The sequence below is a fragment of the Myotis lucifugus genome, unplaced genomic scaffold, assembly GCF_000147115.1.
Source record: "Myotis lucifugus unplaced genomic scaffold, Myoluc2.0 scaffold_221, whole genome shotgun sequence".
Lineage (NCBI taxonomy): Eukaryota > Metazoa > Chordata > Mammalia > Chiroptera > Vespertilionidae > Myotis > Myotis lucifugus.
The window spans coordinates 1,069,709-1,094,656 of NW_005871269.1; the positions used below are offsets into that span (position 1 = coordinate 1,069,709).

A 24,948-nucleotide genomic window follows, 5' to 3' on the forward strand; every position below is an offset into this window, starting at 1 on the left:
GCTGATAGGAGAATTCTTGAATACATTTGCTTCTTAGTTTCGTGATTAGAGAGCCTTACAAGCGGATGAGGTGAAAAGGTTGGGATGGACTAGCAGTGGTTCTCAACCTTCCTAATGCCGTGACCCTTTAATACAGTTCCTCATGTTGTGGTGACCCCCAACCATAAAATTATCTTCGTTGCTACTTCATAACTGTAATTTTGCTACTGTTATGAATCGTAATGTAAATATCTGATATGCAGGATGTATTTTCATTGTTCGCGACCCACAGGTTGAGAACCGCTGGACTAGTGGCAGTTTCATAACCAGCAACCATTATTGCTGGCTTGCAGACTGGCTAAGGAGCCTTGCTTTCCTAGTGATCCGTTTGGATGCATCAGTGTTAGAACTGAGGCTCGAACTCATTTTCTGAACTTCAGACAGCTCACAAATGACAGCCCAGCAGAGAGTCTCTGCTGCTGGGAGATATGCAGTAATGGCAGCAGTGATCCTTCACTAACCACACTTTGGTTCTTGCCAGAGTGAACATACCTACACAAAATTGTGCCTTTTTAGAGAAAGAGACTAAGTAGAATTATTTTAGCTTGTGGTAATTATGCTTGATATGATGGTAATGAATGTAATATAATACAAGCAGTGGCTGGATTGAATGTTCATATGCTCATGTCCCTGTGCTGAGCACTTTTCATTTATGTTCTTCAACAACTCTGCAATGTAGGGATTATAACACCATTTTATAGGTGAGGAAAACAGGCCTCAGAGGCCGGTTAGATATTTCCTCAGGACCGGGTCTGAGAATGAACTAATGTTCTTTTGGGTACACACTTATTTCAGCAGGCAGTAAACTCCGCCGCTGCACGGGAACTGTGTGCGCAGAGGGCAGTGTTTTCAGTGCCAGTAGTTGGCCGAGATTTTAGGGTTTCATGGAGGAGGACTATTACAGCATAACCAAGGACTTTGTATTTTACCGCTCCCATCAGTCCTCTAGAATTAGGAAGTATCACCTTAATCATTATATTGTTTTCATAAAACCTTGTCTTTAAATGAGGTTTTAACAGAATCTTTGAGAGGAGAATTTTATACACTCACCTTCAAAAGGTGCCCACTATTATAATTTTGGAATATTTCTCTTTATTATTTTTTCTGAACAGAAATCAACTTATTTCTAAAATTAACTTTTCCCCCTAAAGAATAGTCATTTTGTCTTATTGTGCCTACAGTCCCGCTGGGTTCCCCAGGCCTCCTCTGCTGTTTCCGTGAGGCTCTTGTCTGTTGGTGCTTATTAATGCGTAAGCTGTCCTCAGAGTGCGGTGCTGTTTTTCTCATTCCGTTTCTCTAAGATATTCACTGTAGCTCGTACCAGAGATATGAAAAACATTCCCTGATGTGGTAGAAAGCATCTTTTACAGGCTGAGACGATCCCATGACTGTAGCATTTATTAGCTGTTTCCTTTGGCTAATTTACTTACCCCCCTGAGCCTCTGTTTCTTCAAATCGAGATAAAATGCGATTACACACAAAAAACACTTCGCGTAATATCTGCCCATAGAGGTGCTTTTTAAGTGTTGAACTTGCTCCAGAAATATTGGTACACAGTTGGATATAATCAATGTCATCAGGAAGGTTTTAGATGGTTTTTGTTTTTGTTTTTGAATCTTTTCCCTAAAACTCACGCAATGATAGTGACTTAATTTCTTTCTCCAAACGGTCTCTTATCCCTTCACTGCTGGGGCTCTTGGTGCTTATTTCTATACTTAAAGGAAACCACTCTGGATTGTTGAATTTTTAGCCCCGAATCCATTCCCCCAACCCAAACTACTACCCATAATGGTAATTTTGAGACCACGATTATACTGTCTAAATCCATCTAGGCTACTACAGCAAAAATAACATGAACTGGATGGTGTAGCTACAACACACATGTATTTCCCACAGCTCTGGAGGCTGGGAAAGCCAGATCACGGCACTGGCATATTCAGTGTCTGGTGGGGGCTGCTTCCCGGTTCATAGAAGGCCACCGTTCTCATGATGGCTGTCTTTTCACTGTAGTCTCACCCAGCAGAAGGCACAAGACAGCTCTCTGGAGTCTCTTCACAAAGACACTAATCCCAGTCATGAAAACTCTCCCCTCATGACCTCATCACCTCCCAAAGATCTGTCTCATAATACCATCATCATGGGGATTAGGATTTACACATATGAATTTGGGGGTGACACAAGCATTTAGCCTATAGCAACTAGAGTACTTCTCACATTTCATCTGTCCTCCAGAGGAATTGAAGTATCATGTCTAGGTATTTCTTAAATAAAGGTTCTTTCTTATTTTGATACATCAATAATCCTTTTCTTTGCTCGATTAAAGGCATTTCTTTTTCTCTTAATGTTATGAAATCAACATTCAATATAATATTTTTATCAAAGGCTTTCCCATCCTTGCCTGAAGTAGAGAGCTTTTGGGGGAAACTTCAACTGAAACGTTGCAAATGAAATAAGAATTCAATATGTTATCTTCCTAACGAATAGATGCTATCCCCTTTAAATCTTTGTTTTTTTTTTGTAATAAGATGAGCATTAATAGATCCTAAAGCAATACCAGCAATCAGTTAACTTCATTTTATTATAAGGAATACTTACTTCCTTGTCTCTTATTTGTCATCTCTCTTTCTTGTCTAGAGGATGAACCCACTATTTTATTGATACTTACTAAAGGTGACAAGTGTTATTAACCATGTTTTCCTTATAGACATTACAAAAGTCCTGAGTTGTGAAATTTGTTGAAACTGACTGCATCCCTGTTAATTTTGATTTAAAAATTATTCTTTTTTATGTTTGGTAATGAATAACTTTATATGTTCATCTAAATAAGTAGAATAATCTATCCTCCCTCAGTGGCTTAGATCAAGCATGTTAAACTCGCTGCCCGCGGGCCGCAAGCATTGTTTATTTGGCCCATGTTAGCCTTTGAGTTTGACATGCTTGGCCTAGATGGTAATCATGTATCTTTCTGTTTTAAACCTTTCTAAGCTTTTTTTTGTATGTGTTCATCAGTTGGGAAACTGCTGCTGTTATGTCCTGTGATGTGTGTTAAAGTTGTAAAATATACTCAAGTCGGTGGCCCTTGTCAGGTCACATTTACTAATTTTGGGCTAATCTTTTGGGTGTGTGTTTTTTTGCCAGCATGCTGTCCACAGAAGCCAGCATGCATTCTGTGAGGCTGTTTATTCTGTCTTCTAATTGATTTCATGTGTGAAACATTAATGGTTGCCAAGAGTTTCAAGAATGAAAATATTCAGCGTAGTTATAAGTCTGTTTCCCTGCAGCATTTGGCAGTGATTTGTCTGTCCGTTGCTCTTTAGATCCCTGACTATCAAATATAATTAAGAATCTGGAAAGATAACCTAAGACAAAGAAACTTTAAAAATCAATAAGAGTAAGAGAATGAATTGAATAATCCTGTCTTTAAAAAAATACCTCAATTGGAAAACCATACAAAATTGGATTTTACTGAGCTTTCCCATCCTTGCCTTTGTATAAGAAGTAGAGCTCTTGCCCAGCTGGCGTGGCTCAGTGGTTGAGCGTCGACCTATGAACCAGGAGGTCACGGTTGGGGCCCCAAGTTGTGGGCCCAATCTCCAGAGTAGGGCATGCAGGAGGCAGTCACTCAATATTCTCATCATTAATGTTTCTACTTTTTTCTCCCTCTCCCTTCCTCTCTGAAATAAATGAATATACGTATTTTTTAAAAAGTAGAGCTCTTTTTCTAAAAATGGACAATCACAATTATGAAAGTCACAATCATGAAATTCGTTTGCCCTTGGTAGGGTCAGATTAAGCCTGCAATTACTGCTGCTTAATCATTTATCATGGTCTCCAGAGACTGAAAGGATGGATTCCACCTCAAGGCCAACTCTGACAAAATTGTATTTATAATATGGTTTTCTTTGGAGCTACTTTACTGGACAAAAAAATGGAGAGAGAAAGGTCAAAGAATCTTGGTAGATAGTAAAGACAAGAATGCAGTTTGGCATTTTGGAATTGGAAAAGAGAAACTTTTCAATTACCTTTTTAATACTATTAATATATTGATTCAGGACTTCACAATTTTTCTTAGGCTTAATTACTTAAAATATTGCTAATATTTTTGGATTCCTTGTATGAATTTGGACATTTTGTAATATGGGGATTCATTTTACACTAAAAACAAAACAAAACAGAGGTTCTGGAAATTTGTCTCTTTCTAGGGTCATATGGCTAAAAAATGAAAAGTAGACACAAGACTTCTCCAAATCTAATGCTCTTATGTTATTCCGAGCCTAATTCCTTTGAAAATTATGGGTATTGAAAGGTTTTATTTTCAAGCTGAGGGCTTGTCATTTTCAAAGATAATTTATATTATTGAATTCTTTTTTTAAATTTAAATTCTTTATTGTTTAAAGTATTACATATGTCTCCCTTTTCCCCCATTGACCTCTCCCTGGATGTTCCCAACCCCCAGCACATACCCTCCCTCTCCTCCCACCCCACTGTCTGTGTCCATGGGTTATGCTTACTAGTATATGCATGCATATAAGTCCTTTGGTTGATCTTTTACCCCCACCTCACCTTAGCCTTCCCTATGAGGTTGGATGGTCTATGCGATGCTTCTATGTCTCTGGGTCTATTTTTGTTCATCAGTCTATTGTTCATTATATTCCACAAATGAGTAAGATCATGTGATATTTATCTTTCTCCGACTGGCTTATTTCGCTTAGCATAATGCTCTCCAGGTCCACCCATGCTGTTGCAAATGGTAAGAGTTCCTTCTTTTTTTATAGCAGCGTAGTATTCCATTGTGTAGATGTACCACAGTTTTCTAAACCACTCATCTGCTGATGGGCACTTAGGCTGTTTCCAAATCTTAGCTATTGTAAATTGTGCCCCTATGAATATAGGGGTACATATGTCATTTCTGATTTCTTGGGATATAGTCCTAGAAGTGGGATTACTGGGTCAAATGGGATTTCCATTTGTAATTTTTTGAGGAAATGCCATTCTGTCTTTCACAGTGGCTACTTTCCAGTCTGCATTCCCACCAGCAGTGCACAAGGGTTCCTTTTTCTCCTTATCCTCACCAGCACTTGTCGTTTGTTGATTTGTTGATGATAGCCATTCTGGCAGGTGTGAGATGGTACCTCATTGTCGTTTTGATTTGCATCTCTCAGATGATTAGTGACTTTGAGCATGTTTTCATATGTCTCTTGGCTTTCTGAATGTCCTCTTTCGAAAAGTGTCTATAGACCCTTTGCCCATTTTTTGATTGGATTGTTTATCTTCCTTTTGTTAAGTTGTATGAGTTCCCTATAAATTTTGGAGATTAAACCTTTATCAGATATAACATTGGCAAATATATTCTCCCATGCTGTAAGCTTTCTTGTTGTTTTGTTGGTTTCTTTTGCTGTGTGAAAGCTTTTTATTTTGATGTAGTCCCATTTGTTTATTTTCTCCCTAGTTTCCATTGTCCTAGGAGCTGTATTGGTAAAGATATTGCTATGACATATGTCTGATATTTTGCTGCCTATGGATTCTTCTAAGATTTTTATGGTTTCTCATCTCATGTTAAGTCCTTTATCCATTTTGAGTTTATTTTTGTGTATGGTGTAAGTTGGTGGTCTAGTTTCATTTTATTTTTTGCATGTATCTGTCCAATTTTCCCAACACCATTTATTGAAGAGACTGTCTTGACTCCATTGTATGTTCTTGCCTCCTTTGTCAAATATTAATTGAACATAATGGCTTGGATGGATTTCTGGGCTCTCTGTTCTGTTCCATTGGTCTCTATGTCTGTTCTTGTGCCAGTACCAGGCAGTTTTGAGAACCGTGGCTTTGTAATATAGCTTGATATCTGGTATTGTGATCCTCCAACTTTGTTCTACGAATTCTCTTTTCTTTATTTTTGCCATTCAGCTTTCTCATATCCTCACATTGGCCCCATTTGCCTTGGTTTTTTGTTTGTTTGTTTGTTTACTTAATACAAAGTTATGGCTCTGAGAAGCAATATTCTCTCATTTTAAAAAGTTTTACTGAGATATAATTCACATACCATTTACATCATCCACTTCATGTGTACAACTTAATGGTTTTTAGTATATTTAGAGTTATGAAGTCATCACCACAATCAATTTTAGAGCATTTTTATCAACCCCCCCCCAAATCCTGTACCTTTTAGGTGCCACCTCCTAATCCCCAAGCCCCTTCTAGCCATAGGCAATCACTATTCTACTTTTGTCTTCATGGATTTGCCTAGTCTGGACATTTTCTATAAATGGAATTGTATAATATACTAGAGGTTGGTGCACTCGGGGGGGAGCGGGGTCCCTCAGCCCAGCCTGTGCCCTCTCACAGTCTGGGACCCCTCAGGGGATGACCACCTGCTGGCTTAGGCCCGCTCCCCGGGGGATTGGGCCTAAGATGGCAATCAGACATCCATCTGGCAGCCTGGCAGCCCTCGGGGGATGTCCACTTGCCAGCGGGGAGCATACCTAAGCTGCGGTTGGACATCCTTAGCGCTGCTGAGGAGGCAGGAGAGGCTCCCACCACCACCACTGTACTGGCAGGCATCAGCCTGGCTTGTGGCTGAGCAGAGCTCCTCCCATGTGAGAGCGCCCTGACCACCAGAGGGCAGCTCCTGCATTGAGTGTCTTCCCCCTGGTGGTCAGTGTGTGTCATAGTGACCAGTCATTCCCAGTCCTTCTGCTGTTAGGGTCAGTTTGCATATTACCCTTTTACTATATAGGATAGAGGCCCGGTGCACAGGTGGGGGCCGGCTGGTTTGCCCTGAAGTGTGTCCCAGATTAGGGTGGGGGTCCCACTGGGGTGCCTGGCCAGCCTGGATGAGGGGTTGATGGCTGTTTGCAGCTGGTCACACCCCCTTCAGGGTGGGGGTCCCTACTGGGGTGCCTGGCCAGTCTGGGTGAGGGGCTGAGGGCCGTTTTCAGGCTGGCAGGTGACTGAAGCTTCCAACCTCTCCTTTTTTTCTTTTTTTCTTTTTATTCTGGGATTTATTTACCTTCTATGGCTGTCACTGGAACTAAGAGCCGGCTTTAGCTCTGAGGCTCGGCTCCAGCTCTGAGACCTCGGCTGCTGAAAGCAGGTATCTGGGTTTGTTTGGCTTCTATAATTGAAACACTGTTGCAGCTGCAGCTCTGAGTCCCGGCTGGCTGAAAGCAGGTTTCTGGGGTTTGTTTAGCTTCTATAATTGCAACATTGTTTCTTAAAGTGCAGCTCAGAGGCCGGCAGCGGCAGGCGGGGAACCTTGGCTTCCTCTATCACTGAAGCAAGCAAGCCTCCTGTTCGCTTCAGCTGCCTGGCTGCCGGCCGCCATCTTGGTTGGCAGTTAATTTGCATATCGCCCTGATTAGCCAATGGGAAGCATGTCGGAGGTACGGTTAATTACCATGTTTGTCTATTATTAGATAGGAGGATTATCTTTTGGGACTGGCTTATTTCACTTAACATGTCTTCAAGGTTCAATGTTGTAGCATGCACTAATACTTCATTTCTTTTTATGATCGAATAATGTTCCACCTGTTTATCCTACATTTTATTTATTCATTCATCAGTTGATGGACATTTTTTCTATTTTTGGATATTATGAGTAATACTGCTATAAACATTTATGCATAGGTTTTGCTTGGATATATGTTTTCATTTTTGAGGGGTATAATAGGAATGGAATTGCTGGATTATACAGTTCCTCTATGTTTAACCATTTAAAGAACTTACAGAACTCTCTTTAAAGTGGCTGTGCCATTTTACATTCCTACCAGCAGTATATGCAGGTTCTAATTTCTCCCCATCATCAGCAACATTTGTTATTATCTGCTTTTAAAAAAAAAGAAGAAAGAAAAAGTAGCCTTTTAGTGAGTGTAAAGTAGTATCTCATGTGGCTTTGATTTATGTTTTCCTGCTGACTAATGATTTTGAGCATCTTTTCCTGTGTTTATTCGCCACTTATATATCTTTTTGGAGAAATTCGGATACTTAAATATTCTCCTCATCATTGCTTTTAACTTCCCTGGTCAGCCAAGTTACATTTCATTTCTACAGGAATGATTAGAAAAACAATATTGTCCTCATGCTTCTAAGGAAAGGAAATCAGGAGTTTGTGTGTGTATCTTTTATGGGCCTTTTATTACAAAGAGCTTGTCAAACCATACAGAAGATCCAATAAAGAAACATATAATCTACTTTGATACTTTGTCCATGTGTAACATTTTTCTTCATTTTCATATGAAATTAGTGGAATGCTTTTAGCTGTAGAATTATTAGAGATGTTTTAATAATAGTAGTAAGTACCTATTGATTTACAGAGTGCTTTCTATATTTTAAGCACTCTGTACTATGTTATTATATTTATTATCTCATTTAATCTTACTAAAACGCCCTGTCTGTGATAGGTACCATTTTCTTCTTGGAGACTGACAGAGATTAAATAATTGCTCAAAGTCATTCAATTAAAAGATGGTAGAGTCAGGATTTAGACTCAGGTCTGTCTAAATTCAAAGTCAATTTCTTAATCACTATGTTGTTTTAACACAGCTTTTCTGAGATGTAATGTACATGCTATCACTATGCTTGTGTTTAGTCCACCACGTCATGTTGTGTTATTGGAGAAATCTCTGTGAGCATGATGCTTGTACTCTTTACTTGTACTTTTCCTTCTCCATTTCCTTTGTAATTGATAATGCATGAGATTTTACATTATTTAGGCTTTATATAAAGATCCTAATGAAGACGATGTTTTGAGCTAAAATCAATTAATTTTCAGTGTTTTTATGGGTTATAGTTTATATTTTAAAGATGCATAAAATGATTTCATGCCTCTTTTAAAGACATTCTATTGTTATAGTATTTCTTACCATACCTCTCACAAAGCCATTTTAATTTTTCTATATCCCTTCCCATTGTATGTTTTATACATACATTTTTACAATTTTCATCTTCTCTATATTATTGATTTTTTCAGAGAGGAAGGGAGAGAGGTAGAGAGCCAGAAACATCGATAAGATAGACACATCGATCAGCTGCCTCCTGCACATCTCCCACCGGGGATGTGCCTGCAACCCAGGTACATGCCCTTGACCAGAATCGAACCCGGGACCCTTCAGTCCTCAGGCCGATGCTCTATCCACTGAGCCAAACCGGTTTCGGCTATACATACATTTTTACAATTTTCATCTTCTCTATATTGTGCTATACAGATTTTCTATTTTGATACAAATTTTAATGGCATGCTTATTTCCATCGAGTGGAAGCATTATAAGTAATCAAATTATTTTTTATTGGATTTCTAAGTTACTTTCCATTTTTCTCTCATATACTCAATAGTTTAAAAAGTAATTACATATGTAAAGTTTTTCCTTTCTTTTGGATTATTTTCTTGAGCTAAATATTTCAGAGTTTTAAGGTTATAATTGTGTTAAATAGTTAGGTTATTATTCATTTTTAATAACTTTCCATGCTTACCTGAGCATGAGAAAGTGGTAGAACGTAGTAATTTGTATCCAATTTTCTGGCAATATTATTTGTTAGTACTGAGAACAGTTCAATTGAGTCACTACTTCATTGAGTCTAGGGTAGCTTTTCTACTTGTTACCAGGAATCCAGAATCCCTTCTATCCAATGAATACAAGCTGTTATTAAGCGAAGGGAAAGTCTAACTTGAATGTTCTTTACTCAGAGTGACTTTATCCCATGTAGGTTTAGCTTTTGGGAGAATCTATATAATAAAAGCCTAAGCAACCATTATGGTGGAACGACCAGAATGACTGGTCGCTATGATGAGCACTCATCACCAGGGGGCAGATGGTAAACGCAGGAGCTGCCCCTTGTGGTCAGTGTGCTCCCACAGGGGGAGCGCCACTCAGCCAGAAGCCGGACTCATGGCTGGCGAGAGCAGCAGCAGTGGCGGGAGCCTCTCCTGCCTCCATGTCAGTGCTAAGGAGCAGCGAGTAGGTAGGTGGTAAGGAGCGAGGGATCCTGAATTGCAAGGGTGGGCATCCCCCAAGGGGTCCTGGACTGCGAGAGGGTGCATGCGGGCTGAGGGACCACCCCCCCGCCCCCCCCCCCCCCACACACACACACACACATACAGTGCACAAATTTTGTGCACTGGGTCTCTAGTTATTAATAAAGAGCAGGTGGTGATTAAATCCATTATAGACTTTTAAGTAAAAATTGTTAAAAAGTTAAGTATATTTTTATTCATTTTGTTTTTAAGTCATTTGTGTGTTATTATGAGTGTTTTTAAAATTCATCTAGAGATCATATTTAAATCCATGCCAGCATTTTTGTTTTTTTGTGGGTTTGGGTTTTTTTTTTGCTTTTATTTTATACTTTTAAAATGTTTTTTTTATCACTCTTTTCCTTTATAGATTTATGGGTTGTAAGTTTAAAAGGGATCCTATTTACTTCATACAGTCTGTTGTCTGTTTCAGGAGATGTTCAAGTAGAAGGTCTGGCAGCCTTTCAGAAGTGTTTGGCCAAATTGTCATTTACGCATCCTCTGATGAGCAGAGGTGGTGAGGAGAGCCAGGAAAAGGACATGGTGCAACTTCCCCCTCAAGCCCTGTGTCCACTGCCGCAGCTCACATAGGCTCGGACTCCCCAGGCAGAACACAAAGTGTTAACCCTAGCGTAAAAATACTGAAAATCCAAGCCAGGCTGTGCAAGACCCTCTTCTGGATAAAAAGATTTCTCAGACATTTTCGGCTTCTGTGAACTCACAGTCTAGTAAGGGAGAACGTTATGTTAAGTGCACTAAATATATTTGCAATTCAGAAATAGTGCAGAGGAGAGACATAAGCCATCACAGGAATATTTCTCTCTACCTCAAGCAGTGGAGGAAAATAATATGTGGGAGAAGAGAGGGGCTCTGTGGCTTGCCAATACCTTTAGTTTTTCTTCCTTGTTTATGTGAACAGCTGTATTGAGAGAAAACTCACATATCATACAACTCACCCACTTAAAGTGTATAATTCAGTGGCTGTTTGAATACTCAGAGAGTTATACATCCATCACCATAATCCATTTCAGAACATTTTCACTGCCCCCAAAAGAAACCCCACACTCTCCATGCCCTCCAGCCCTAGGGAACCAGTAATCTATTTTATGTCTGTATGGATGTGCCTGCTCGGACATTTTGTATAAATGGAGTCATACAGTATGTGGTCTTTGGGGTCTGGTTTCTTTCACTTAGCATAATGTTTTCAAGGTTCATCTATGTTGTAGCATGTATCAGCATTTCCTTCTTTTTTATGGCTGAGTAATATCGCATTGTAGGACGATTCCACATTTTATTCATCTGTGCATCAGTTGATGGACACTTGGGTTGTTCCCACTGTGGGACTATTATAAATAATGCTGCTGTGAACATTCATGTGCAAGTTTTTGTGTGGACACATTTCATTTTTCCTGGGTGTGTATCTAAGAGTGGAATTGCTGGATGATATAACTCAGTGTTTAACTATTGGAGGAACTGCCAGACTGTTTTCCAGAGCAGCTGTTCTGCTTTACATTTGCCCAACATACATCTTTCTTCTACTCTCCCCAAATAACGCAGATACTATGAGATAGGCATTGCTATGAAGTATTGTTAGTTGTTGCCTTCACTGTTACTCAAAACTAACATGTATATGATGAGGAAGAATAAGAATACAGTAGCATATATTCTGCCATAGAAGAGAATTATTAGAAAAGAGGAAGGGGGAGGTGCCCTGACCAATTGTTTGTTTCCAACTTTATCTGGGACATTGTTGCCTTGCCACTCAAAACATTTTTGTCATCTGCCTTTGGTGGATCGCCAAGCCTTGTCTCCATAGGTGCCATGTTTGACCAGTAATCGGTAGCAATCCTGAATGGTTTGATGTTTACCATACTAAGGATGTTTCTCCTCATAAAAACCACCAACATATTTATGAATCAAAGTGTGAAAACTTATGGCCTATTTTGTTTGATTATCATAGGATTACTATTTTAAATTAATTCTAGTATTAATTAAAGTAAAAATATCAATATCAACCCTATGTCAGTGAAACAGGAAGTACCTGGGCTGCTTTTACACATGAAAAAGGCCCATGAAAAAGGTGTCAAGTAGCAGTTTGTCGCTCCCTGTGGATGAGTATGTACTCTCATTACTGTCATCCCCTTGCTTCCAGGTGTATATTATCTAGTCTTTGCAAGTGTGTTCCTTGTTTTAACATTAGAAATAATTTCGTGAAAGCAATGTCAGTTTGCCTTCGTCACAACTTGCCCTTCACCTTTCCAAACCATTCAACAAAGATGTTACATGGCTAGTAAACAAATGAAAAAAAAGGCATATTGTTGGTAACTTGGAAATGTATACACCATTGGAATCAATAAAATAAAATAAAAATGACAATACTACATATTGGAGAAGGTGAAGTAATTGGATGCAATGCTGTCAGTAATATAACATAACTATCGTGGCAAAGTATTTGGTAGTTTCTTATAAGGCTGAACATAAACCTACCTTATGCAACATTTCTAATTCTAGATATTTACCATAGTAAATGAAAACATGTCCACAAAATAAGACTTTTCCTTTCAGCTTTATTAATGATAGCATTTTCAGAAACAACCCAAATGTCCATCAGCTGGTCAACGGGTAAATAAGTTGCATGTATTCATACAGTGGAATACTCTTTAGAAATAAAAGGAATTTGACCGCGCTATTTGCAACAATATGGATGAATCTCAGAAACTTGCTCCGTGAAAGAAGGCAGTCCCAAAACCATTCATACATTTTATTTTTATGGAATTCAACAATAGGCAAAAATCTATCTACGGAGGTAGAAATCGAAATAGTGGTTGATGGTTGAGGAGAAGGGCATAGACTAGAAAGGGGCATGGGGAATTTTCTGGACTGTGGTCTCTGTCTGCACTGTCCAGTGTAGGAGCTGCTAGCCACACGTGGCTAATCAGCCCCTGCACTCTGGCCAGTTCAAATTGTGATGCGCTGTGAGTGTAAACTACATGGACAAAGCCATAGTACAAATAAAATGTAAAATATCTTACAATATTTTAATTACATATTGAAATGTTAGTATTTTGGATATATTGGGTTAAATAAAACATTCAAATTTCATTTGTCTTTTTTTTTTTACTGTTTAAAAAGTGTGATTACTAGAAAATTTAAAATTGCACATGTGGCTCACATTTTATCTCTATGGTCACATCTTGATTAGGGTGGTGGTTACAACAGCATGTACATCTGTCTGAATTCACTGAACTGCATAATTAAGATCAATACTTTTTACAGCATATTATACTTTAAAACACCAAAACTATAAAAGCTACAATTGTTCATGCTGGTTACCTGGTTACCATAATATCTGATATTAGAATTCACGAAGGTCTTGTGATATAGGTGATGTTTGCTGATGGGTATAGGAAGTCTAACAGTCGACGTAGAAACGTGGTAACATGGGGATTTGAGTGCTCTTTGGTTTAACTGTAATTCCTGTGCTTTTCCCACTCTGTCATGTTGCTTTACCAACTGTGATAAAAGTCTGAGGAGTATACAATAATTTGGGAAGATAATTCTGTAACTGCCTAGACATCTAGTAACCTTCCTATCGCCGTCTCCAAGAGGAAAAGAACTTCCAGTGTAAGCACATGGCCGGTGGCCGGAGGAGAAACCCCTTGTGGTGTGTGCAGAAATGAAAATCGGTACGCTGCCATGAAAAGGGGACTCGCTCACTTTTAACATCTCCTCCCACGTCTTGAGATGGGGACGGGAGGCAGTGCTCACCCTCTGTTTTCTAAATCAGCTGTGAGCCTGTTGGAGCAAAAATTAATAGGCGTTGCAGGACCCTGAAGCAAAGCTCTTTCATCTTGCCCAGCTCCAAGAGGGTGTTCTATTTTCAAAGTGGAGTATTGTACAACTGAGCGACAGATAAGGAGGGGAGGGCCCTTCCTGCGGGTTGTTGACCGCTGGAAGAGTTCACTTCAGGCCATTTGTCACAGCAGCAATTTTCCCGGAAATACCCTATGCCAAGGTTATGTTTTGGCTATTCTCCCCTCTTGTATTGATTTATTTTCTGAAATCGCAGGGAAGGTGGTTGTCCCTGCCCTCTCCCATCATCCCAGCCCTTTGTCTGGCGGCTCCCTCTGAGCACCATGGGGTGGGAATGATTTTCAATGGCGCGCAGCAGGTTTGGAAGGTTTTAGGGAGTGAGTGTGGTGTAGAAATGGCCAAGAGGAGTCCTGTATGTTGTTAAAGCATTTTTTTCAGCGTGATAAACATAATTTAATATGGAAATGTGATCCATTGTGCCATGGCAGGGTTTCTCAGCTGTGTACAGTACTGATTCTGTCGCCTACTGTGGACTCGGTATTTATTACACTCCGGAACCTCTTTTGTTGTTCTTATGTTTTGTTTGTGGGGACTTTTAAAGGTGGATTGCCTGTTCAACCTTGCAGAGGAGTTGATTAAGTTTAATTTGCTATGCATTAGAGAAGGAATTTGCTGGTCTTTTTGAACTGAGCTCTACATTATTTGCAGTTGGGACATGTTTTTTGATGCCTTCAATTCTTCTTGGGCATGAAAACGCCTTTTCTACATTTGTTGAATCTATTTCCATGCTGAGCTTTTTATATGCCACAATGACTCTTTGCAGTTGAAAGTTGTAGTTTGGCCTTATTTTTAACTTTAAAAGGACAGCAGGAACTTGCCTATTATTAAACATTTGTGGATATTATAACATTTACTTTGTCATTCTGTAAGTAGATTCTGAAATATGGTTTAAAATGGTTTTTCATTTTCTAAATAAAATTTTAACTGACTGTAGTGTGTTTGTATAATGGAATAGTATTCACACATGGCCATGTGTGAAATGTGTGGGAAAATAAAGATATGGTGTTTTTTTTTCTTTAAATAGAGAAGAATTAAGCTTCCCACTATTCTTTAATTGGCTGTTTTTAATTTTTTTTTAAGAAAGCATTTGAAGATCATGTGAAGTTGAGCACTAGATCAAAACTTACCATAGAAAATTTTAAATAGACGGTCTTGAAATGTCACCATTTCTTGTTTTTGCTTTTATACTTCAAACCTCTTTCTTCTGCTATTTGCCCTTTTCCACACTCAGATTTGCTATGCTCTTTTAAGATATTCTACTCTGAAAAACTTACAATCTCAGCTTTTAAAGTTATAACATTTAGGAGCTTCTCATACCTCCTGTACGTTATTTAAATCCAATTTTCTGTTTCTTTGGTGCATAAATAGTGTTTATGTGAAAAGCTTTCTCTCTGGAATTGGAATCTTGGTCTCTGAGGATTATTAACTGATGTGAGTAGTTTGTGACCGAGCGTGAATGCTGTTCGGGGTTTCCAGCCAGGAGTTTCCGGCTCTCAGTCACAAACCCAGGGCATTCTTTCAAAGATCAAACGAGTTGGACACTGGGAGAGTTTTAATGATGCCAGTTAACATCAGAAGAGCTGGGCTCGGAGGTTGCAAACTGTGCTCATCTGAATAAATGCCACTGAGCTGGAAATAATGACACGACTAAAATGATGCTAATTGTGTGCCATTCTGAATTCCAGTGAAACATATATATTGGTTTAAGCTTATACAAGAGGTGGTTTTTCTTTGGGGAGAGGGATGTAAATGGGGTGTGGAGAGAGGATAGGAGACTGAGTGGCATCAGTGGTTTGAAAGCTTTTATGGATTTTGTGATCTGATTGAAAGCATTATTTTGATACCTTCCAAGAAATTAGTAGGTCTTTTTAAAATGTTTTATTTAGCATATAGGGATATATCCCTGACCTACAATTAACCCTTTTATCAAAAAATGGAATTATCTGTGGTATTTAAGCTCATCTCCTATATATAAATGTGCTAAGAACATTATATATATATCACCTTCTCTTGGCCTAGGATAAAATATCACTAAGAGACTCATTTCTGGAAAAGACTTTACCTTGAGTGAGTGACTAAAATCATGTGTTAGTAAAAGGCAGTGCTTAGGAAATATTTGGCATTAAAACAGCAGGAATTTGATAAGTCTTTACCAACTTACTCAGAATGCCTCTCCAACAAGCACACAAACCCAGCGGTAGTATTTAAAAATGATAATATACGCGTTTGGTTTTAAGTCGTTTAGTTTCAAGCTTTACATAGTTGACAGAAAAGGATTCATTAGTCTGTGGACTGTATTATCAGTTGGATGTTATTCTAACGCCTTTTCATGGGTTAAATACACATTACTTATCTTTATGATTTAGATGACTTCATGCAATATAGGCCTTGTTGTCTGGTTTTCGAGCTTTATTAAAATCTGGCCCTTGCCGTAACCAGTTTGGCTCAGTGGATAGAGCGTCGGTCTGTGGACTTGAAGGGGCCCAGGTTCAATTCCGGTCAAGGGCATGTACCTTGGTTGCGGGCATATCCCCAGTAGGGGATGTGCAGGAGGCAGCTGATCGATGTTTCTCTCTCATCAATGTTTCTGACTCTCTATCCCTCTCCCTTCCTCTCTGTAAAAAAATCAATAAAATATATATATTTTTAAAAAATCTGGACCTAATTCTTCTCACAAGAGCCTGGTGGAATGTATTGTCCTAGGTTCTAAATCAGGGGTACGAGTCAGATGTTCTCATGAGTACTATTCTTTTTGCTTTGGAGCCACAGCATATTCCCTCTACTTACATAAGTGGTCATTTGAGCAATTTACTTGCTTACACATATGACAGGGACGTACAGCTTTGTTTGAAATACAGGTCAAACAAAAGAATGCCACTGACCTTATTTCTTTCTGTTACACTTATAACTTCAGTTGGAGTGTATTTTCTTTTTTTCACTTGTTTGGCTCTGCTACACCCCCTAAATTACGGACTTCAAAGAAAAATGAATGGCATTGATTTCTAGTGAGCAGAGTAGGGTCTTCCAAAGTTTGAGTATAGCCTGTGCTTCTGACTTAGAGCCTCTAGAGATGAAGCTCAGGCTGTCTACTCGTAACCGAGTTCCCCAGAGACACTGATGTGCAGTGAAGTTTGAGGCCATTGTCAAGAGCAGCAGTTTCTAAAGAGAACTGTGTGTAAGTCCACTCAGGTGGTGTGGGAAGAAAAGATTAGAATATTTCTTATTTATCTTAAAGAGAGAAGTTAAGCCTTAGTTATATTTAATATATGGATTGATGGCTTCTTTACTTGCACTTCCATCAGATGATCATGTGTCACCTGTAAGCAGACCAGGGGTCCTAAAGGAAGGTGGGAATCCCCAATGAAGACTAGTTGCAGCATCACCTCCCCTTTCACAGAAAATGGCTGGCCCTTGCAGTTTATGGATACCAGTTACATGAATTTATAGGAGATATATTTAGTTCCATCATTTTATTAAACATGCTGATTTCAGATGCGGATTGTTGAAAGCCTTGTCTGAAGCCCTGCTCACCTCAGCTTCGTGGAATTTCTTTGTTCTTCATATTATGCCTAAGCACAACTACACACAAACTATTTGTCTTTTTTTTTTCCGAACCATGTAATAGCTGTATTTTTCTGACAGCAATATCTTAAGAAAATAACAGAATTGAAATATAATTCACATATCATAAAGGTCACTCTTTTTCAAGTGTACAATTCAGTGATTTTTTATTATATTCACCAAGTTGTACATTGACCACCATTATCAAATGCCAGAATATCTTAAACCTTGGCTGCGGTGGGCTGAACGATGGCCCCCAGAGATACCCAGGTCCTAATCTCTGGAGCCTGTGGATGTTTCCCTTATGTACTAAAGGGGACTTTGCACATGTGATTAAGTTAAGAATCTTATGATGGGGATATTTCCTGGATTATGCAGGAATGGAATTTCTGGGTCATATGACAAGCCTGTTTTTAGCTTTTCAAGGAATTGCCAAACTGTTTTTTTCCTAGTGCAGTGGTTGGCCAACTGCGGCTCGCGAGCCACATGCGGCTCTTTGGCCCCTTGAGTGTGGCTCTTCCACAAAATACCAACTTCTGTGCATGGGCCACGAAGTTTCAATCACACTGTTCATGCGCACCCGCACATGGTATTTTGTCTTACATTACATGCCAGCAATGGTATGGGAGTTTCCATATTCTTGCCAACATTTGTTACTGTCCTTATTGGGTGTGAAGTGATATGTCTTATTGTGGTTTTGATGAGCAGTTTCCTGATCACTTATGGTGTTGAGCATCTCTCCATGTTGCTTATTGGCAGATTATATTATTTACAGTATTTTTCACTGAGATTGGGAGTGTACCTGACAGACATTTTTGTATTACATGAAGGTTCAAGTGTTATTGAACTTAAAGATGTTACATATTTTTTTAAATTAAGGACCATTGTTCCAAAAGTCTTATTTTGCCTAATATTTTTCTTCCTATAGCTCATGTATATAACATATAAATAAGTGTTCATGTGTATAACATATATGCTGGTATGCTAAACATTTGGTACCAGTAGAGATGTACAAACAAGCATGTTTACAGGTCACTGGTCCAGAAAATGTTTCTGTGGAACTTATGCTAAGATATCTTTCATACGTGTCATACAAGCTATCATTATGAAGAGGTCTGCTTAAGATGACTTTTTCTCAGCTTTTGTTTTATTCGATAATATAGAAATGCTTTGAAGCAATAACACACTGACTAAAGAAATTAGAATGTCATTCGCTTAGAGAAACTCTTTCAATGAGTAATTGAGGAACAAATATCATTATATAGCAACCATACAAACAAGGAGAAATTAACTCCTTACCAGATGTATCATTGGCAAATATGCTCTCCCATACAGTGGGTTCCCTTTCCATTTTGATGCTCATTTATTTTGCTGTGCAGAAGCTTTTTATTTTGATGTAGTCCCATTTGTTTATTTTTCCTTTCTCTTGCCCGAGATGTATCAGTGAAAATTCTTCTATGTGAGATGTCTGGTATTTTGCTGCCTACGTTTTTTTCTAGGAATTTTATGGTTTCATAATTTACATTTAATTCCTTTATCCATCTTGAGTTTATTCTTGTGTATGGTGTAGGTGGGTGGTCTAGTTTCATTTTTTTTTTTTTTGCATGTAGCTGTCCAATTATCCCAACACCATTTATTGAAGAGACTGTCTTTACTCCATTGCATGCTCTTTCCTCCTTTATCAAACCTACAGTCAATGTCATAGTCAGTGGGCAAAAACTAAAACCATTTCCTTTAACAACAGGAACAAGACAGAGTTGTCTGCTTTCACCACTTTTATTCAACATAGTAGTGGAAGTCCTAGCCACAGCAGTCAGACAAGGAGAACAAATAAAAGGCACCCAAATTGGAAAGGAGGATGTAAAACTGTCATTATTTGCAGATGACTTAATATTGTACATAGAAAAACCCTAAAGACTCCACCAAAAACTACTAGATTTATTAAATGAATTCAGCAATGTAGCAAGATACAAAATTAACAGCCGGAAATCAATGGCATTTTTATGCAACAATAATGAACTCTCAGAAAGAGAAAATAAAAAATAATCCCATTTACCATTGTAACACAAAAATTAAGATACTTAGGAATAAACTTAAGGAAGGAGGTAAAAGACCTGTACTCTGACAACTATACAATGCTGAAAAAAGAGATAGAAGAAGACATAAACAAGTGGAAGATTATATCGTGTTCATGGATTGGTAGAATTAATATCATTAAAATGTCCATACTACCCCTGGCAATCTAGAGACTCAATACAATCCCTATCAAAATACCGATGGCATATTTCACAGAACTAAAACAAATACTCCAAAAATTTATATGGAACCAAAAAAGACCCCGAATAGCTGCAGCAATCTTGAGAAGGAAGAACAAATTTGGAAGGATTACAATACTGGATATCAAACTATACTACAAAGCCACTGTAATCAAAACAGCCTGGTACTGGCACAAGAACAGGCATATAGATCAATGGAATAGAACAGAGAACCCAGAAATTGACTCAAGCCTTTATGCTCAATATTTGACAAAGAAGGAACGAGCTTACAATGCAGCAAATCTTTATTTTCCTTTCTTAAAGCTAGTGCCCATCTAGGTGGAAGCAGCCTGCTTCTTGGTGCTTCTATTTTCCTTTCATTGGACTTTGTTAACTGCAGTCCCAAACTGTTTTAGCAGCTAAAATTTCAATACAAAAAAGTGAGGATAAAAGGGCACAAAGGAGAAACAAGAGCTTAAAAATCTCTTTACATCTTCCACTTGGCCTGGGAAACTTTCCCAAATAATATTAGGGGAGTTTCATGGTAACTGCATTTGGCACTTCTGGATGAGTCTGATGCCAAATGAACATCTAAGGTGTCACTGCTCATCAGACCTCAGAAAAGATGTTGATTAAAGTACCCATGGAAGTTGAATTCTGATGAAGCACAACCAGCCTAGTACTGAAAACGGATGGTGGTTCAGCAAACACTTGTTGACTGCATAGCCCTTGCCAAGTACTGTGTTAAGTCTTTTTACAGGCGTCTTCATAGTAACCTTGTGAGCTTGGTGTTAACGCTGTGATGCTGATTTTGTGTCTACTTGACCTATCTGGAGGGTACCCAGATAGCTGGTAAAACATTATTTCTGGGTGTGTCTGTGGGGGTGTTTCTGGCAGAGATTAGCATTTGATTCAGTAGACTGAGTAAAGAGATCTACCTGCCCTCACCAATGTGGGTGGCATCATCCCATTCATTGAGGGCCCAGATGGAACAAAAAGGCCAAAGAAGAGCAAATTCTCTTCTTGATCTGGGACATCCGCCTTCTCCTGCCCTTAGACATCCGAGCTCCTGGTTCTCAGGCCTTTAGTTTGTGGTACTTTCATATGTGGCCCCTGGTTTTTAGGCCTTTGACTCAGACTGAATTATATCACCGGCTTTCCTGATTCTTCAGCTTGCAGGTGGGTGATTATGGGATTTCTTGGACTCCATAACTGTGTAAGCCAAGTCCTATAAGTCTCCTCTATCTATCTATCATCTATCTATTTATCGGTTCTGATTTTTGGAGAATCCTAAGTAATATAAATACTACCCTAATTTACTACCTCAAATACCTATTCCCCTGGTGTTAAATAGGCCCACACACTGAATCTAAACTCTCTGTTGTTTTTGTGTGTAAAAAGCAAAAATTTGGATGAAAAATAAAGACTATTACTGGCAGAACCAATGGTTTTGCTATACTTTCTTAACTTCTCTGGAGTATAAAAAGCCTTGGGAAGCTTTTCTTACAAACATCCCCCTCCTTTCCTGGGCTCCAAGCCCTGTCCTGTTTCTGCTAGGTTGCCGACATTTCCCTTTGGTGCCCTTTGTTGCCTCTTCTTTTTCAATGGTCTCTTCTGTGGCAGGCGGACTCCTGGAAATCAGCACTCTATCTTCTCTTCAGAAGTTGTGGTTTGCTTTCTTGAAAGGGCCCTCACCACTGCTGTGGGACTGATGTTTTTCTGGGGTTTCTGATATAGCAATCCAATTGTAATGTAGGCTTCTGAGAATAATTGAAGGAGACATTAATTGTTCACTTTGAGTTGTGGATTTTATATATATACAGTAATTTGAATTTTTGAACTCCTTGGTATTTGCTTAGGAGTGGTTTGGATTTGCTGTCGCCCAAGAGAGTTGGGTCCAGGGAGTTAGCACTGACAATTTGCAGGGAACTATTCATCAAAGCCACAGTCTCCAAGCTGGAGTACATTGGGAAACTTGAAGACTTTCTAAGGGGTAGGTAAACATCAGTAGATTGAAGTGACTACATTTCCAGAGCTTCCGCTTCACTGTCTGCTCCTCACTAACATTTATCTGAGATCATGCTGCTTCTGCTTTCCCAACTCTCCTTCCTCCTTTGTTAAAGGAAAGTAGATCTCTACCTATTTAATATTCCTTAGACCAGTGATCGGCAAACTCATTAGTCAACAGAGCCAAATATCAACAGTACAACGATTGAAATTTCTTTTGAGAGCCAAATTTTTTAAACTTAAACTATATAGGTAGGTACATTGTTATTAACTTAATTAGGGTACTCCTAAGGCTTAGGAAGAGCCACACTCAAGGGGCCAAAGAGCCGCATGTGGCTCTCGAGCCGCAGTTTGCCCACCACGGCCTTAGACCATTGCTCTGAGGTCTAAAACCTTCAGGGCTTCAAACAGGGACAAGTCAAAATACTGACTTTGGCAGAGAAATTTTAAAATCAAGTTGCCATTTCTCTCTTCCACACAAGTCACACCCTTTCTGTTTTTTATTTTATTTTTATGTTTAGTGATAACTTATCAATATTTCCAACGTATTTATGTTGTTTAATCAATAACTGCTTTCACAGTACAGTGGCACAGTTGAGTAGTTGTGACAGAGGCTGTGTGGCCCACAAAGCCTAAAATGAAGTTTAGCCCTTGGCAGAAGTACCCAGCCCTGTGCTAGTTGTTGGTGGGCCAATTAGCATTCATTCATTCAACAAATTTATTTTGAGGGGCATGCTTTTACGTGCCAAGCTCTGTGCTAGATGCTGCATATGTGTGTGGATGGAAAAACTTTATTTACACTTATTCCAACCTTGTTGTGGGGAACTATCCTATCTAATAAAGATGGAATATGCAGATTGACTGTCACTTCACAACAAAGATGGTGGTGTCCATAGGCACAAGATGGTGGCGCCCAGTCTCCTCAGCACCACCAGAGTCCCCCAGTCCTTTCAGCCCTCACCACATGGGCAAGGGGCAAGCAGCGCCCCAGTCCACCACGGTGAGCAGACAGCAGGGTGCTGTTTGCCCCTCTTCGTAGTGGCAAGGGGCAAGCAGGCCCCCGCAGAGAGCAGACACCAGGACCTGTGGTGGCATCGAGCAGGCAGGTCCGCAGAGAGCAGAGAACCACAGGGAGCAGGCCTAAGCCATCAGTAGGACATCCCCTGAGGGCTCCCAGATTGGAGAAGGTACAGGTCGGGCTGAGGGACACCCCCCTGCACGAATTTCATGCACTGGGCCTCTAGTTTTTCTAATAATTCACTGGCTTTTAGCCCTAAAAAAGCAAAGTAATTCCTAAAGAAGGTCTGCAGAATTTATTTTTTTCTTTTGAACTTGTAGGTTATAGGTTTAGCCTTTAGTTTTTATTTTCTTCATCAGGAGCTTGTTTGTTTCTTTGTGAAGGGGTCACAGGTATATTTTCTTCTTGTTATTAGGGGGCTGTATAAGCCTTTCAGGCCCCAAAGACTGATCTTCACTTTTGTTATCCACAAAGAATTCATTAGTTCTCTTATTCGAAAATCTGTAGATACATTGAATGGACAGGAGTGGAAGAATCATTTTCAGTGAACATGAAATCAGGTTAAGTTCCAGTAACTGTCAACATTAGTTCCTTAGAAATGTATTCATCAAACTCCGTATTTTAAAGTGAAATGAACTCGATAGGTATCCCTAAAAGCTTCCTCTCTGCAATTTAAAATTGCTCTTAAAGTGTTCTCAGAGCCTCTGAAGTGACTGCTTAATTCATCAATTATTTTTGATACACAGCATGTTGATTTTTCGATATGAAATGGCACTAAACTGTATTTCTCAGTCTCTTTCTGCAATACAGTTATAATAGTCCCTTTAGCCCTTTTTAAAAATAAATGGATGGTATTTTATGCTTGTTGCTGATGGATACTCAGTTTGCTTGGCTTTTAATTTTGTAGCTGCTGAACAACTTTCTGGCAGTTTGGTTTGGGGGTTTTAAGCTATTTTGATTGAATTTCTAATATTTTTCCTTACTACCTTGGCATTTGACCTCCATTTATGTGACTAGGAGAAGGAGATCGGGGCAGAATAAAGCACTAATCATTCTCTTGGCGAAAGGATATTTCTGACAATTCTTACTGTGTGCTTGCTAGTTCATGCCAGAAGAATGTTCACCATGAAATAGATCATTAATCCAGACAGAATGTAGCAAAACCGAAAAAGTGCCTGTCGCTTCAGGAGTCTTTGTGTCATTTTTTCTGTTCCTGCAGAGAAATCAATGGAGTTTGCATTGGGAGATACTGTTCCCTGACGGGAGGTATCTCAGGGAAGCTGCAACTTCTCACATGAGGAGAGAAACCTAACATCCCAGGCCACTGGGAGGCTTGCTAGATCAATCTGTGTGATAAATGCCTCTTCTGTTTTTACTTGTGTCATTTACTCGCTTCTAAGCCTCTTCTGTTCAGAGAATAGAATTACAAGTCTGCACTACAAACTGCCAGTTTTTCAGAAATACAGACTAATTTGAAAGGTCTCTGATGCACCTACTTTAGATAGTGATATTAGGGATTGTGGATGTGAAGTAGCTTTACCGCATCAAGTACAAATGTTTTTGATGGACTGAGGCACAGTTTGGGATTTAGATATGTGCCTTTAGGACAGAGGTTGAGCGACTCTAATAGAAAATCATCAGAATTACTGTCCTTTAGACTAAAAGGGACTTAAAAAGGCAAACTCAGTACTTATTCCTGTTATTTTCTACAGCACTGCCTTGATAATAAACTCGTCTCAGACATTAAGAGACTGTGAAATTGCTTACATAAACCTGTTAGTCATTTTTTACACTTATAACCTTTAGCCCCATGTTATTGGGATGAGAAAGAATGTTATTTTTCCCATTGTTCCTGCCCCATTGATTGTGTCTCCTTACTCTCCCTCTTATCCCCTGTTTTGGTAACAGAAGCTTCCTGTCTGGTGAATTGTGTGTGCTGAATTAGCTTACGAGGACTTCACCACATCATGATGACTGGAGTCCTTTAATAGTGAAGGCAGTTTCTTTTACCTTCATTATGCAAAGGGCAAATAAGGCGGTTTTCATAGCCTAAAGGTTTTTATAAAGCTTTTCTTTCGGTTGGAGTAAAGCATCAGAACAAAAGAGAGTAGGCTGCTCTCCGGAATTGCTAGAAATAGCTTTTGGAAGTAAAATTAGAAGATAGCTATTTGTTCCTCTGCGGAGGCACAAAG

The 24,948-nt window shown here is 39.2% G+C and overlaps 1 protein-coding gene across 1 annotated transcript in view; it reads left to right on the forward strand.

Annotated features, from left to right (window-relative positions):
• Window positions 1-24,948, forward strand: part of FOCAD (focadhesin) — a 273,674-nt gene that overhangs the window by 131,281 nt on the left and 117,445 nt on the right. The gene's annotated exons all lie outside the window — the stretch shown is intronic.